This window comes from Pristis pectinata, chromosome 20 (genome assembly GCF_009764475.1).
Source record: "Pristis pectinata isolate sPriPec2 chromosome 20, sPriPec2.1.pri, whole genome shotgun sequence".
Classification (NCBI taxonomy): domain Eukaryota; kingdom Metazoa; phylum Chordata; class Chondrichthyes; order Rhinopristiformes; family Pristidae; genus Pristis; species Pristis pectinata.
Window position 1 is genome coordinate 4,293,967 of NC_067424.1, and position 15,523 is coordinate 4,309,489.

A 15,523-nucleotide genomic window follows, 5' to 3' on the forward strand; every position below is an offset into this window, starting at 1 on the left:
ATGGAAAATGAGGACCTGTTCCTCCAGTTTGCGCTTGGAATTCCCCCGGCGGTGGAGGAGGCCGAGGACTGACATATCAGTGATAGTGCGGGAGGGGGAGTTGAAGTGACCGGCAACGGGGAGATGGCGGTGAGGAAGGATATGTGGCTGCAGTCGTGGGTCTGGGTAAGAATGTACTCGAAGAGCTGGCGAGCAGTGGAGACCACCGCGGGGGAGCAGGGAGAGAGGGTCTCACAGAACCATCAGAGAGAGGAAAAAAGCATCTTCAAAGTCAGCATACCTTGAAGAGCCTGCAGCGGAGTAATACAACGGAAACCACAGATGCAGGAAACTGAAGCAAGAAGCAGACTGCTGGAGGAACTCAGTGAGTCAAGCAGCCACTGTGGAGGCAAAGGGATGGTCAACCTTTCGGGTCAAGACCCTGCATCAGGATTGAGAGTGTAGAGGGAAGATAGCTGGTATAAAGAGGTGAGAGGGAGGGTGTGACAGGGGCCGGTAGGTGATGGGTGGAACCAGATTGATGGGCAGGTGGAGCCAGGTGCAGGACGGGATAGGAAAGGTGAACCAAGGGAGGAGGAACCTGTGTAGAAAGGTATGTGAGCAATGGGCAGATGCAACCAGGTGAGGGAGGGTCATCAATCTCGATAACACAGGAGGGAGGGATGGAAAATGTGAACAGAGGGAGAGCGAATCTGCATGGAGAGGTGGGAGAGGGAAAGGAACACGGGGGGAGTGGGTTACCTGAAATCTCCTATCTTCAACCATTCCTTTGCCTCCACAAATGCTGCTCGACCCACACCGTGGATTTCCGTGAGGCGTTTGACAAGGTCCTACAGGGCAAGCTGGTCAACAAAGTGAAAGCCCCTGGTTGCCCGAGGGAAAGTGCCAAGTTGGTTCCAAAGTTGGGTGCTGTAGGAGGAAGGAAAGGATCATTCTCCTGGAACTTGTGGTGACTGTGCAGTGGGGCTCCACATAACTCAGTGTTGGCCTCCTTGTTTTTTTATGGTGTCTATCTATGATTAGGACTTTGGTGGAGGGTCCATGACTAACAAGTGTGCAGATGATGCCAAATTTGGCAGTGTGGTTGTTAGTGGGTGTTCAGGCTCCTGTACCTCCTCCCCGATGGTAGTAACGAGAAGAGGGCATGTCCCGGGTGGTGATGGTCCTTAATGATGGATGCCGCCTTCTTGAGGCACCGTCTCTTGAAGATGTCCTCGATGGCAGAGAGGGTTGTAGACTCAACCAGCTCCATCAAGGGCACAACAGGACATGCCCTCTTCACATTACTACCATAGGGGAGGAGGTACAGGAGCCTGAAGACCCACACTCAATGTTTCAGGAACAGCTTCTTCCCCTCTGCCATCAGATTTCTGAACAGTCCATGAACCCAATCTCGTTATTCCTCTTTTGCACTATTTATTATTTTTGTAACTTATAGCAATTTTTATGTCTTTATGTCTTGCACTGTACTGCTGCCGCAAAACAACTAATCTCACGACATACGTCAGCGATAATAAACCTGATTCTGATTCTGAAGTAACATCTGAAAGGTTAACTTAGAGACTGTAGTGAAGTTGTTTCTGATTGAATGTAATGGTTCTGATTCATTCAAGATTAACATTTTAGACTGTTTATTTGTGACTGTCTGTGGAGTGTATACTTCCAGCTTGTCTTGCTCAGAAGTTTACTAATGGCTTTTCTATTGATTCTGGCCTGACCTTGTGGAATAGCATAGATACCTGTCCACCCTGCTTTACAGAAGAATGACAAATGGAGATCAGACGTATTTCAACCGGCAGTGTGAAGGGTTTGATCTTATAAGCTTTGGGTTTCATTGTTCTTGACCTAGGAATGGACAAAAATGGGTGCACTCCAGAATGTTGGGAGTGCGTCTGTTTACGTTTAAGATCACATGTGTAACATATGTGACATATGAAATTAGATGGATGCCTGTTTAAGAATTGTGACCAAGAGCCTTCTATTGTGACTAATAGTTTGACGTCGTAGGTAGGCAGGGTGATGAAGAAGGCATTTGGCACGCTGGCCTTCATCAGTCAGGGCAATGAGTATGGAAGTTGGGACGTTATGTTGCAGTTGTACAAAGTGTTGGCGAGGCTGCATTTGAGATATTGTGTTCAGTTTTGGGCACCCTGCTATAAGGAAGATGCCATTACGCTTGAAAGAGTGCAGAAATGATATAGGATGTTGCCGGAACTCGAGGGATTGAGATATGGAGAGAGGTTGGGCAGGTTGGGCATTTATTCATTGGACAGTTGGAGAATGAGGGGTGATCTGGTAGAGGTGTATAAAATTATGAGGGGAATAGATCGGGTCAATGCACACAGTCTTCTTCCGAAGGGTTAGGGAATCAAGAACTAGAGGGCATAGGTTTAGGGTGAGAGGGAAGAGGTTTAATAGGAACCTTGAGGGGCAACTTTTTCACCCAGAGAGTAGTCAGTATATGGAACGAGCTGCCAGAGGAAGTGGTTGAGGCAGGTACATTAATAACATTTAAAAGGTACTTGGACAGGTATGTGGATAAGGAAAGGATTAGAGGGATATGGGGCAAAGGCAGGCAAAATGGACAAGCTTAGATGGAAATCTTGGTCGGCATGAACCAGTTGGGCTGAAAGACCTGTTTCCGTGATGTATTACTCTATGAATCTATGACTTTAAGAGCAATTGGTTTCCATCAGTACCAAACAACCAATGGGTCTCCATTATCACCACAAAAAGCAAGAGGTCTCCACTAGCATCAAGCAAGCAGTGGGTCTTCATTATTACCAGGCAACCAGTGTATCAGTATCAATGTCAACCAACAATGGGCATCTATCAGTACCAGCTAACCAGAATGTCTTTGCCAGTGGTAGGAAATTCTGTAACCAAACAGAAAAAAAAGGTCAATAAAGTGCGAGACTTTCAGAAGCAGAATCAATTTTATCTAAAATAAAATTAAGGGGTTTATGGAGAGAGCAGGGCATCTGGCTGGCCTACTGCTAACCAACCATAACAAGAAATATCATTTCAGAGAGAGATCATGGATAATAAACAAGTTTCACTGTCTACAACAATCTGCTGGAGGAACTCAGCACGTCGAGCAGCATCCGTGGGAAGAATCTTGATGCGGGGTCTCAGCCCGAAACATCAACAATTCCTTTCCCTCCCGCAGATGCTGCATGACCTGCTGAGTTCTTCCAGCAGATTGTGTGTTGCTTCAGATTCCAGCATCTGCGGTCTCTTGTATCTCCAAGTTTCACTGTCACATGTAGACAAAAGATGGTGTTTTATGAATTTGTAATAACACAGATATTTATCTGCTGCTGTTCTATCAGGAGAGACTGAACAGTTTGGGTCTATATTCCTTGGAGTTTAGGAGAATGAGAGGTGAACTTATTCAAACAGATAAGATTGTAAGGGGGTTTGACAGGATAGATGTCGAGATGTTTTCACAAGTGGGAAAGACACGAACAAGGGAACATAGTTACAGCATAAAGGGCCGGTCGTTTAAAACTGAGGTACACAGAACTTTCCTCTCTCGGTGGGGGGGTGTGAATCTCTGGAATTCTCTCCCCCTGAGGGTGATGGAGGCCAGATCATTGGATATATCTCAGGTGGTGATGGATGAATATTTGAAAGATCGAGGAATTGAGGACTTTGAGGAACTGGCACAGAAGAGGAGTTGAGGCCAGCATCGACCAGCCGTGAAAATTGAATGGTGGGGCAGGCTTGAGAGGCCGAGTGGCCTACTCCTGCTCCTGTTTTCTTGTGCTCTTGTGTGTTCTTGTGAAGGGGTCCATTACCTTTCCAGAAAAGCTTTGCTGAAAATAGTTCAGAGTGTTTGAAGGTTTGTTATGTCCTCGTGGTGAGTGGTAGTTTCCTCCTGGAGGTTTAATACATAAAATCACCTGTTTTTTCACAGTGTTAATGAAGAGGGAAATGAACTGATTTCCTGTTGTCTGTCTCCATAGATCCATCTCCTTATCTCTCTGGGTTTGTTTCATTTTATATTTGCCTAGCATTGTCGATTTAAGGCTTTCCGCTCGAACAGCACCTTTTGATGCTGAGATGGAGAATTTCATGCTTACAGCAAGTAAAATTTGTTCTTAGTGGTCCCTAATAGAGTTCATGAGCCAAACATCTGTTGATAGATTCCTTTAACACTGCCTGTTATTTGTTCACACCTGACTGGCGATGTTTCCCTGCACTGAGTTTGTGTGCAAGCTGATCGCTGGTGAAGAATCCAGGCTTTTTTATATCTTTTACAAAAGCTTGAGAACATGTACCACCAGGCTCAAGGACAGCTTGTCTCCTGCTGTTATCAGACTCTTGAACGGACCTTTCATTTGTTAATAGATGAACTCTTGATCTCCCAATCTACCTCGTCGTGGTCCTTTCACTTTATTTGCCTACCTGCACTGCACTGTGTAACTCTAATACTATATTCTGCACTTTGTTTTCTTTTTAATTACCTCGCTGTTTGTATGTTTGGAATGATCTATCTGGATGGCACACAAATAAAAGTTTTTCACTGTAATAATAAACTAATATCAATTCCCATAAAAACCTCATCTCAATTTATCTCCCAACAGTGATTCCAGGATGGTCCGAGATGTGCTGGATTTAACTGGCAGCATTAATCAGAATCACTAGTGTTTATCCACTGAAACCAAACTGAGTTCTGGAAGGTACAGTGGCTCAGCTGGTAGAGCTGCTACCCCCAGTGCCAGTGATCTGGAATCAAAACATGACCGTCAGTGCTGTCTGTGTGGAGTTTGCAAGCTCTCTCCATGACTGTGTGGATTTCCTCCAGGTATTCCTGTTTCCTCCAACATCCCAAAGATGTGCAGGTTGGTAGGTTGATTCGCCACTGTAAGTTGTGTGTAAGTGAGGGGTAGAATCCGGGGGGAGTTGGTTAGAACATGAGGAGAATGAAAAACGGGACTAATGTGGGACTGGAGTAAATGGGTTGTTGGTGTCTGGCACAGACTCGGTGGGCTGAAGGGCCTGTTTCTGTGCTGCATCTCTCTATGACCCTTGACTTGTTGGCTATACGATGCCATTAGTGTTGCACAGACAGCTCTTGTTGCTTGGGTTTAAATGATCAATGTTTTGTTGAGGTAGCAGAGAGCCTGTGACACCAACTGAGCAACACTCCAGTGTGGGACTCCCTCAGTATGAAGCAGCTGAGGAGACAATTGAGGGGGAAGGAATCCATTCAAAGTTCAGAGCACATTGGAGTAATACGATATCACAGAGCTAATGCTAACGAGAGTCATATAGGGTCATACAGCACGGAAACAGACCCTTCGGCCCAACCATCTAAGCTAGTCCCATTTGCCTGCGTTTAGCCAATATTCCTCTAAATTTTTCCTATTTATGTACTTGTCCAAGTGCCTTTTAAATGTTGTTATTGTACCTGCCTCAACCACTTCCTCTGGCAGCTCGTTCCATATACGGACCACCCTCTGGGTGAAAAAGTTGCCCCTCAGGTTCCGATTAAATCTCTCCCTTCTCACCTATTCCCTGTTGATTCCCCAACCCAGGGAAAAAGACTGTGTGCATTCACCCTATCTATGGCCCTCATGACCTCTGTAACTCTCCTACGCTCCAATGAATAAAGTTCAAGCCTTTTCAATCTCTCTCTATAACTCAGGCCCTCAAGTCCTGGCTGGGTACTAATGGAAACACTCAGCAGGTCAGTCAGCATCTGTGAGCTGTGGAGATGAAATGTCATCGACATGAGACATTAACTCTGTTTCTCTCTCCATAGATGCTGCCTGACCTGTTGAGTATCTCCAGCATTTTCTGTTTCTGTTTCAGATATCCAGCATCTGTAGATTTCCATCTCAAAATTACTCACTGTTCTGTGACTGAAACATTGCTGATGTCCTGGGATTCTGGACAGGACTTATGAACAGGATGATCTGTGAATTTATATTGGGTCAAGGGGACAGAGATGTCTTTGTATGTGAAGTCAAGGTAAACATGTTTTTCTTAAATTCTACTGAAGAAACTAGTCATTGAGGGGTTAAGAAAACTACCACTATCAGAAGGAATGGAACAACCAAAGCTCCTCCTCACGGTCCTGTGGTTAACAGAGCCAGGTTATTTACAACAAGACTCCCTTTCAGATGAGCCATGCCTATTCAAGATTTATGTGAGAATTGTAGAAGACTAACCTTTCACGGCATAAAAATATTTGCTTTTTTTCCACAAATTCCTCCAGTATCGTGAATATTTTTAGAATGCAAAAATAATTTTGTGAATAAGGGGCTCAAAATGGCATTTTTATTTAAACTCGGATAATAAGCCAGTATTTGTCCGAACCTCAAATGTTAAAGGGCTTTATTTGGTCTGCAATGTTCCCAGTAGCATAAAGTGTAAAAATGGAACTTTCTTGGTTTGGCTGAGTTCCCACTGACCCGAACCAAGAGGCAATAAAAAGAGAGCTGGCTGATTGCAACATGTTCCAATGTGGCTGGGAGTTACGTCAGGGAATGTTCATTACAAGGAGAGGAAGTTAATTCGATCATGTTGGGGGTCGAGGTGTTGCTGGGACAGGGGTGAGGGTGGGCTAGGATATGGGTAGGCATGGATTGAGGTAGGTTAGGGTGTGGTGTGTGTGGGTGGAGTATAGGGCAGAGTGGGGTGGTGTAGGGGAAGGTTGTGTGTGTGAGTCTGGGTAAGGATGGAGAGGTAGGGGGGTGTGTGTGTGTACGTCTGTGTGTGTGTGTGTGGGAATGTGGGCGTGGGTGTGTGTGTGTGTGGGCGTGTGTGTGAGAATGTGGGCGTGGGTGTGTGTGTATGTATGAGTGTGTGTGTGTGTGTGTGTGTACGTCTGTGTGTGTGTGTGTGGGAATGTGGGCGTGGGTGTGTGTGTGTGTGTCTGTGTGTGTGGGTGTGTGTGTGAATGTGGGCGTGGGTGTGTGTGTGTGACTGTGGGCGTGTGTGTGAGAATGTGGGCATGGGTGTGTGTGTATGTATGAGTGTGTGTGTGTGGGTGTGTGTGGGTGTGTATGTCAGTTCACGTGTGGGTGTGTGTGTAAGTGTGTATGCGTTAGTGTGGGTGAGGATGAGGAGGTGTGTATATGTGTGGGTGTGTGTGTCTGTGTTTGTGTGTGTGTGTGTGTATGGGTGGGTGGGTGTGTGGGTGAGGGTGTGTGGGTGAGGGTGCGAGGAGGTGGAGGATGGGTGGGGTAAAGGGTGAGGGTGGGGGTGAGGTTGGGTTGGGGTGATGTGGGGATGGAGGTGAGGTGCATTGGGTCCAGTTGTGCAGCGAGGGTACAGCTGTGGAGACAAAAGAGATAGCTAATGCTGGAACCTGGGACAAAAAAACAGAACACTGGTCAGCAGGTCAGGCAGCATCTGTGGAGGTAAAGGTTGTAAGTCAAGGTTTGGGGTCGAGATCCTGCATCTGGACTGAGAGGGAATAGGAAACGTTGCCATGATATCGCAGCCGGGGCCATTGGGAAATTGGGAAAGAGACTGCAGAGGTGGGGAGGGGGTGCAGGAGCCTGAAGACCCGCACAGCGATTCAGGAACAGCTTCTTCCCCTCCGCCATCAGATTTCTGAACGGTCCATGAACGCATGAACTCTACTTTGTAATTCCTTTATTTTGCACCATTTATTTATTTTGTAACTTCGAGTAATTTTAAGCCTTTGCACTGTACTGCTGCCGCAAAACAACACACTTCACATCTGATTCTGATTCTAGTCTGTCTGATCCTCTTATTTTGCAGGTTCCTTTGATATCACACTCATCCTTCTAAACTCTGGTCAATATTCGGCTAATTGACCCAATCTCTCCTCCTGTGTCACTCCCGCCATGGTTTTTGGGCGACTGAGGGGGTTCAACAGGGTTCTCTACTCAGTCCCTTACCCTCCGTTGTGTATAACAAGACATACAGTAAATGTAGTGGGTCACAACAAAGAAGTTTGTGGTGATACAAAAGCTAGCCTGTGTGGGTGTCAGCGAGGAAAGCTTTCGAATGCAGGAAGATTAGATGAGTTGATGGATTGGGCAGAAAATTAGGAAGTGGGATTTGATCCAGAGAAGTGTGAGGAAATGCATTCAAGGGGATGACATGGGCCAAAGGGATACACAGTAAGTGGGAGGGTGCTGTAATGCTGTGGAGGGCAGGAAGATATTGGAAGGTATGTCCACATTAAGGTAGTAGGACAGGTTGATAAGTTGTTCACAGGATGCTTTAATCTTTTAGCCAAACCATAGAACTTATGAACATAGAAATGATAATGACTTCTCAAACTATATCATGTTTAAATTAGAAGTGGCACTGTTGATTCTTCGCTTAAATTTGAGGAAGTTTGGAGTCCATTCATTCAATATCTTCATATGATATAGATCCCTTTTCAATAATCTTTGAACTTAGAGGAGCGGAGTTGATGACATAATAATGTTCTTTGTTCATCAAGAAATATCAGTCCAGTTTTTTTTCTTTTGAAATTTTTTTTAGTTTGTTTCGTTTTATTACTTAATTTTTTTTGATTTGGGTTTTTTTATACAATAAATCTTTTTCTTTCTCTTTTTGATTTTTTTTTTAATATATTCATTTACCAAGAAACCGTGGAGCCTAGAATATATTTTTTATTCTTTATGACTATATATGTCATGACTGTCCTCCCGATCTCTTTGTATTGCGTGTATAATTACCAATGTTATATGTATTAATCCGTATTAATTTGAAAATTAATAAAAAGATGGAAAAAGAAAGATAATGACATGAAAGGAGGCCATTTGGCCCATTGGATCCATGGTAGGGGAGTATTTTCATTAATCCCACTGCTCCTCTCCTTATTTCCCTGTAGGCCTGCAGACTAATGCCTCTCACTCATGCTCACCAACTCCCCATTGATTTTGTTTAATTTACACCAAGCGGTAATTTTCAGCGGCAAATTAACCTACCAACACATCTTTGTGATGTAGGAGGAAACCCCACACAGTCACAGGGAGAACATGCAGACTCCACACACAGACAGTGCCCAGTGCACAAGATGATAAGAGGCATTGATCAAGTGGACAGTCAGAGACTTTTTCCCAGGGTGACAATGGCTAACACGAGGGGGCATAATTTTAAGGTGATTGGAGGAAGGTATAAGGGGGATGTCAGAGGTAAGTGTTTTACACAGAGAGTGGTGGGTGTGTGGAACGCACTGCCGGCAGAGGTTGTGGGGACAGATACATTAGGGACATTTAAGAGACTCTTAGATAGACACATGAATGATAGAGAAATAGGGGGCTATGTGGGAGGGAAGGGTTAGATAGATCTTAGAGCAGGATAAAATGTCGGCACAACATCGTGGGCTGAAGGGCCTGTACTGTGTTGTAGTGTTCTATGTTCTAAGGTCAAGGTCGAACCAGAGTCTCTGGAGCCATGAGGCAACAGCACTAACTGCTGAACCACAGTGTGGGCTAGGAACAGGAGTAGGCTACTCAGCCCCTCAAACCTGCCCCGTGGTGAGACCAGAGAGGCTACAACTCTCAAAATTCCAGGTACAAAACCCACAGGATCTATTAACCATCAGATTAATGAAAGATTATAAGTTTTGATCTGAGACATTCACTGTTTGGTGGGGGCTGCTGGTTACCTGATCTTCTAAGCATTTCTTGCAATTCCTCCTTTAATTTCAGCTGCTCAACATCTGCAATGCACCTTCGTACAAACCATCATCCATTTAAATGGAGACACAAGAGACTGCAGATGCTGGAATCTGGAGCAACAAACAATCTGCGGGTCGAGCAGCATCTGTGGGGGCAGGGGGATGGTCGACATTCTGGCTCGAGACTCTGCATCAGGAAATGTTGACCATCCCTCTGCCTCCACAGATGCTGCTCGACCCGTTGAGTTCCTCCAGCGGTTTGTTTCTTGTTCCATTAATTTAAACGTTCCAATCAAAGGCCAAGATTAAGAGAGGAACCACGATCTCCCTCCTCACCTCAAACACATCCTGGGTGAAGTTGTAGAGCAGCCCCTCTCTTCACTGAGGACCTCTAACCAGGATGCTGAGGGAAGGAATTCTGCTGTCCTTACCTGGTCTCACTCAGACCACTGCCATGGTTGACTCCTACCTGCTCCTGGAATGGCTCTGCAAACCATTTAGTTGTTGAGGGCAGCTCACCAGCTCCTTCTCAAGGGTGTTGGATTTGACTGTTTTAAGTAGTTTTTTAACATGCATAGTGTTTAATACACTTCAAGTGGCTGTATAAGGAATGGCCGCTTCCTAGCTTATTGGCTCGTCCATCAGGTGAATACGTGTATTCTCATTGGTTGATTTTGCCACAGGTAACTAATAGGTTTCCTGATTGGACTATTGTTAGCTGAGGAGTACCTCTTATCTCAGGTATAAAAGGTGTCGATTTTTGTTAGTCGCTCTCGTGTTTATCTTGCTCTCTTGCTCCCTTCCCCCTGGCCCCAGCTCATTTTAGTTCCCCTGCCTCGGCTCATCTCCTAGTAGTAAAGCTGGTGCCATGTGCCCTGTGACTGTTTCTTTGTTTTAAACTTTTCCGATAAAACTTAGTGAAGCACCAAGTTGTTTTCAACTCAGTCTTGGGCTCCTGTAGATTCGAAAATAACGGGGTCCGACAAGGGCAACTAGGGGTGGAAAATAAATGCTGGCCTTGGCTGTGACATCCAATCACATAAATTCATAAAATTAATAAATTACACTCTAGTATGTCCTGTATGACTTCATAATTCCCATATAACTATATCTAGCCTAGAATATATCTTCTAAATTTGAATTTGAATTCAAGAACTGTGTACCCTCACAAAGAACCCTCACCACCCGGGACATGCCCTCTTCACATTACCACTATCACAGGGAGGAGGTACAGGAGCCTGAAGACCCACACTCAGTGATTCAGGAACAGCTTTTTCCCCTCCGCCATCAGATTTCTGAACGGTCCATGAACCCATGAACACTACCTCGTTATTCCCTTTTTTTGTACTTTTATTTATTTTTGTAATTTATAGTAATTTTATGTCTTTGCACCGTACTGCTGCTGCAAATCAACAAGTTTCACAACATGTAGGTCAGAGTAGAGTGTTCTTAACATGACAGTCTGTAGCTGTGACACTCTGTAGCTGTGACACTCTGTAGCCGTGACACTCTACTCTGTAGCCGTGACACTCTATAGCTGTGACACTCTGTAGCTGTGCCACTCTACTCTGTAGCCATGACACTCTGTAGCTGTGACACTGTAGCTGTGACACTACCCTGTAGCAGTGACTGTAGCTGTGACACTCTACTCTGTAGCTGTGACACTGTAGCTGTGACACTCTACTCTGTATGTTCTGATTCTTATAATAGCAAGACTGATTTTTATTTAAGAACATTAACGCTGTGTGGAGAGAAGTGTAACAGTAGGTGTGTGTGTCTTTACCAAGCCACATATTGTGGCTGGGTGCTGTGCTTACAAGTGCAGTTTAATCATGAATAGTCTAACATCAGCTGTCACAGACACTTATACAGCAATGTTCATGAGCATAGGTTACATGCTTTTAGCTCTATTAATGAGGATCCATTAGAAAATTACTTCTGCCAATATAAATTAGCTGCCACAATTTGTTAGTTAATTTTTGAACTTTGTTTAAAACAAGAATTGGGAGCACTAAGTTAGCAAATTTTGCAGGAATTTTCATTAGAAACTGGTGTGTCCTCAATTAATCACGAATGATGTGCCATTGATTTAAAAACTCCCTCTCTGTAGCTGGCTTTGAATGATTAAAATTCCTGAGCTCCACAAACACACCCAAAAATGATCCTTAATTTTCAATTTACCAGGATGCTGCCTGCATAAGAGGGTATGAGCTATGAGGGTAGGATGGGCAAACTTGGGTTGTTTTCTCTGGAGTGGAGGAGGCTGAGAAGCGATCTGATAGAGGTTTGTAAATTTATAAGAGGTATAGATAGAGTAGACAGTCAGAATCTTTTACCCAGGGTAGAAATGTCAAATACTAGGGGACATGCATTTAAGGTGAGAGGGGGAAAGTTTAAAGGAGGTGTGTGGGGCAAGTTTTTTTTCACACAGAGAGTGGTGGGTGCCTGGAAAGGGCTGCCAGGGGTGGTGGTGGAGGCAGATACAAGAGTGGTGTTAAAAAGGCTTTTAGATAGACACATGGATAGGCAGGGGATGGAGGGATATGGATCATGGGTAGGCAGATAGGATTTAGTTTAATTTGGCATTGTGTTTGGCACAGATATTGTGGGCTGAAGGGCCTGATCCTGTGCGGTACTGTTCTATGTTCTAGGTGCCTGCAGGACGTCAACTTAAGTTGGTTAAATTAAATTGGTAAATTGGTTTATTATTGTCACATGTACTGAGGTTCAGTGAAAAACTTGGTTTTGCATGCCATCAAAACAGATCATTTCATTACAACAGTACACTGAGGTAGTACAAGGGAAAACAATAACAATGCAGATTAAAGTGTTACAGTTACAGAGAAAATGCAGTGCAGGCAGACAATAAGGTGCAAGGCCATAACAAGGTAAATTGTGAGGTCAGGAGTCCATCTTATTGTACTAGGGGACCTTTCAATAGTCTTATAAGCACAGGATAGAAGCTGTCCTTGAGCCTGGTGGTACGTGCTTTCAGGCTTTTGTATCTTCTGTCCAATGGGAGGGGGAAAAGAGTGTCAGTGGTGGGTGGGGTCTTTGATTATGTTGGCTGCGTTACCGAGGCAGTGAGAAGTGTAGACAGAGTCCATGGAGGGGAGGCTGGTTTCCGTGATGTGCTGGACTGTATCCACAACTCTCTACAGTTTCCTGTGGACTCGGGCAGAGCAGTTGCTGTACCAAGCAGTGATGCATCCGGATAGGATGCTTTACATGTTGGAATGGCATTAGAACTTACAGGAGAAGAAAGTGTCTGATTTCTGTGGATCACAATGCCTTGTCAGTACCTCACTAGTAGGATGTGACAATTTCAATTTGTGCTGAGCTATTCATTCCAACAGCCACCTCTTACCCCAGAAATTTACTATTCATTTATACTGACAGATGGACAGAGGAAGACAAGCCAAGCAGATTTTTCTTCTGTCCTCACTGAGAACACTAATCCTTTGCCAACAATGAAAGCTCCCTGAGACATCATAGCCACTATCTTTTTCAAAGAAAGCTAACAGTTAAACCCTAATACATAAAAACTGCTGGGGTTTACATAATGTGTCTGTCTCAACCTTGCTTTAAGCCCCCACAAATTCCAATCAACTTGAACAATTACCTGTTAAGCAGAGATTCTGTTCACATTGTAGATCAGGGAATTGGAAGCTATATGAAAATGGCATAGAAGAAGAGTTGATGCCTAGGGTAGATCAGCCATTATCATATTGAATGGTGGCACAGGCTTGAGGGGCTGAGTGGCCTTCTCCTGCTCCTATCTTCTTGTGTTGTAGGGGTGTGGGGAAACACCTGCTCTGACTCTTTGTGATACTCTCAGTACTTTAGTAAAGTACAGTGATGATGTCCCCTGTCTAACATAGATGCACGGTCTCTGCAGCTATCATCGAGACTTCCTATTTTACCAAGAAAACAGAAGTCTAAAGCAGCTAAGATTAAATCTCCAAGTTGCACCTCTGTTTGAGAAGGACAACAGGGACAAACTAGGCCAGTGAGCCTTATGTCAGTTGTAGGGAAATTTCTGGAGAAGGTTCTGAGGGATAGGATCAACTCGCATCTGGAAAAGCATGGACTTATTAAGGATCGTCATCGTAGCTTTGTGCGGGAAAGGTCATAACTTATGGACGTGATTGAGTTTTTTGAGGACATGAAGCTCTCTGATGAGGCCAGGGCTGTAGCTGTTGTCTATGTGGACTTTAGTAAGACATTTGACAAGGTTGTTCAGAGCAGGCTGGTCCAGAAGTTTAAGCCGCATTGGATCCAAGGAGACTTGGTAGATTGGATTCAAAATTGGCTCGGCCAATCGAGACAGAGGGTAGTGGTGGAGGGGGGTTATCCTGACCGGATGTCCGTGACTAGTGGTGTTCCGTAAGGATCAAGTGCTGGGACCTCTGTTGTTTGTGATATATATAAAAATGATTTGGATGAAAATACAGGTGGTAAATTTGCAGAAGACACAAAAATTGGCAGAGTTGTAGATGGTGAGGAAGGTTGTCACAGAAGGACATAGATCAGTTGGAAATGTGGGTAGAGAGTGCGGGGAATGGGCTGCCGGAAACGGTGGTGGAGGCTGATACGATAGGGTCTTTCAAGAGACTGTTAGATCGGTACATGGAGCTGAGTAAAATAGAGGGCTATGGGTAAGCCTAGTAATTTCTAGGGTAGGGACATGTTCGGCACAGCTTTGTGGGCTGAAGGGCCTGAATTGTGCTGTAATTGTTCTATGTTCTAGAAGTAGGAGATGGATTTCAACATGGACAAGTGTGAGGTGTTGCACTTTGGGAGGTCAAATGTAAAAGGAAAGTATACAGTAAATGGCAGGACCCTTAGGAGCATCGATGTACAGAGGGATCTTGGGATGCAAGTCCATAGCTCCCTGAAAGTGGCACCACAAGTAGATAAGGCTTCATTGGTTGGGGCATTGAGTATAAAAGTTGGGAAGTCATGCTGCAGCCGTATAAAACTTTGGTCAGACCACACTTGGAGTATTGTGTGCCGTTCTGGTCGTTCCATTACAGGAAGGATGTGGAGGCTTTGGAGAGGGTGCAGAAGAGGCTCACCAGGATGTTGCCCAGATTAGAGGGTACTAGTTACAAGGAGAGGTTGGACTGGCTTACTCTGAAGCATTGGAGGCTGAGGGGTGGCCTGATATAAGGATATAAAATTATAAGCACAGATAGGGTAGATAGTTAGTCTTTTTTCCACAACGTAAATGTCAATACTAGAGGACATGGGTTTAAGGTGAGAGGAGGAAAGTTTAAAGGAGATTTGAAGGAAGTTTTTTTTTTACACAGTGGTGGGTGCCTGGAACATGTTGCTGGGGAGGTGGTGAAAGAAGATACAGTAGCAATATTTAAGAGGTATTTAGACAGACACATAGCAGGCAGGGAATGGAAGGATATTGACCATGTGAAGGCAGATGGGATTAGTTTACTTTGGCATTCTGGTTGGTACAGACATCATGGGTCAAAAGGCCTGTTCCTGTACTGTTCCTTGTTCTCTACTTGAATGGTGCGGTATACTTCAAAGGAACTCCTGCAGTCATTAGACCAAATATTCAATTAGTTTCAAAGCAAAGACACATTCTGTTAGCTCATCAGTGTTTTATGTCTGTTGGGGTTTAACTAATGGTAGTTTTCTTTAGAAAAGATGGTGACTGAGATGTCTATGTATTGTTACAGCAGGAGCTTTCATTTACTGGGTCAAGGATTAATGTTCTCACGAGGACAGCAGAAAAATCTGCTTTGCTTAGCTTCTCCCCTCCATCTGTCTGTGTAGATAAATTGAAATTGAAAAGGATTAACTTAAATCTTGCCCCATACAGGTGCTGTGAGATAGGAGGGTTTCTTTCTTGAGGGATAACAGGGAGTGGTGGCATGGTGGGAG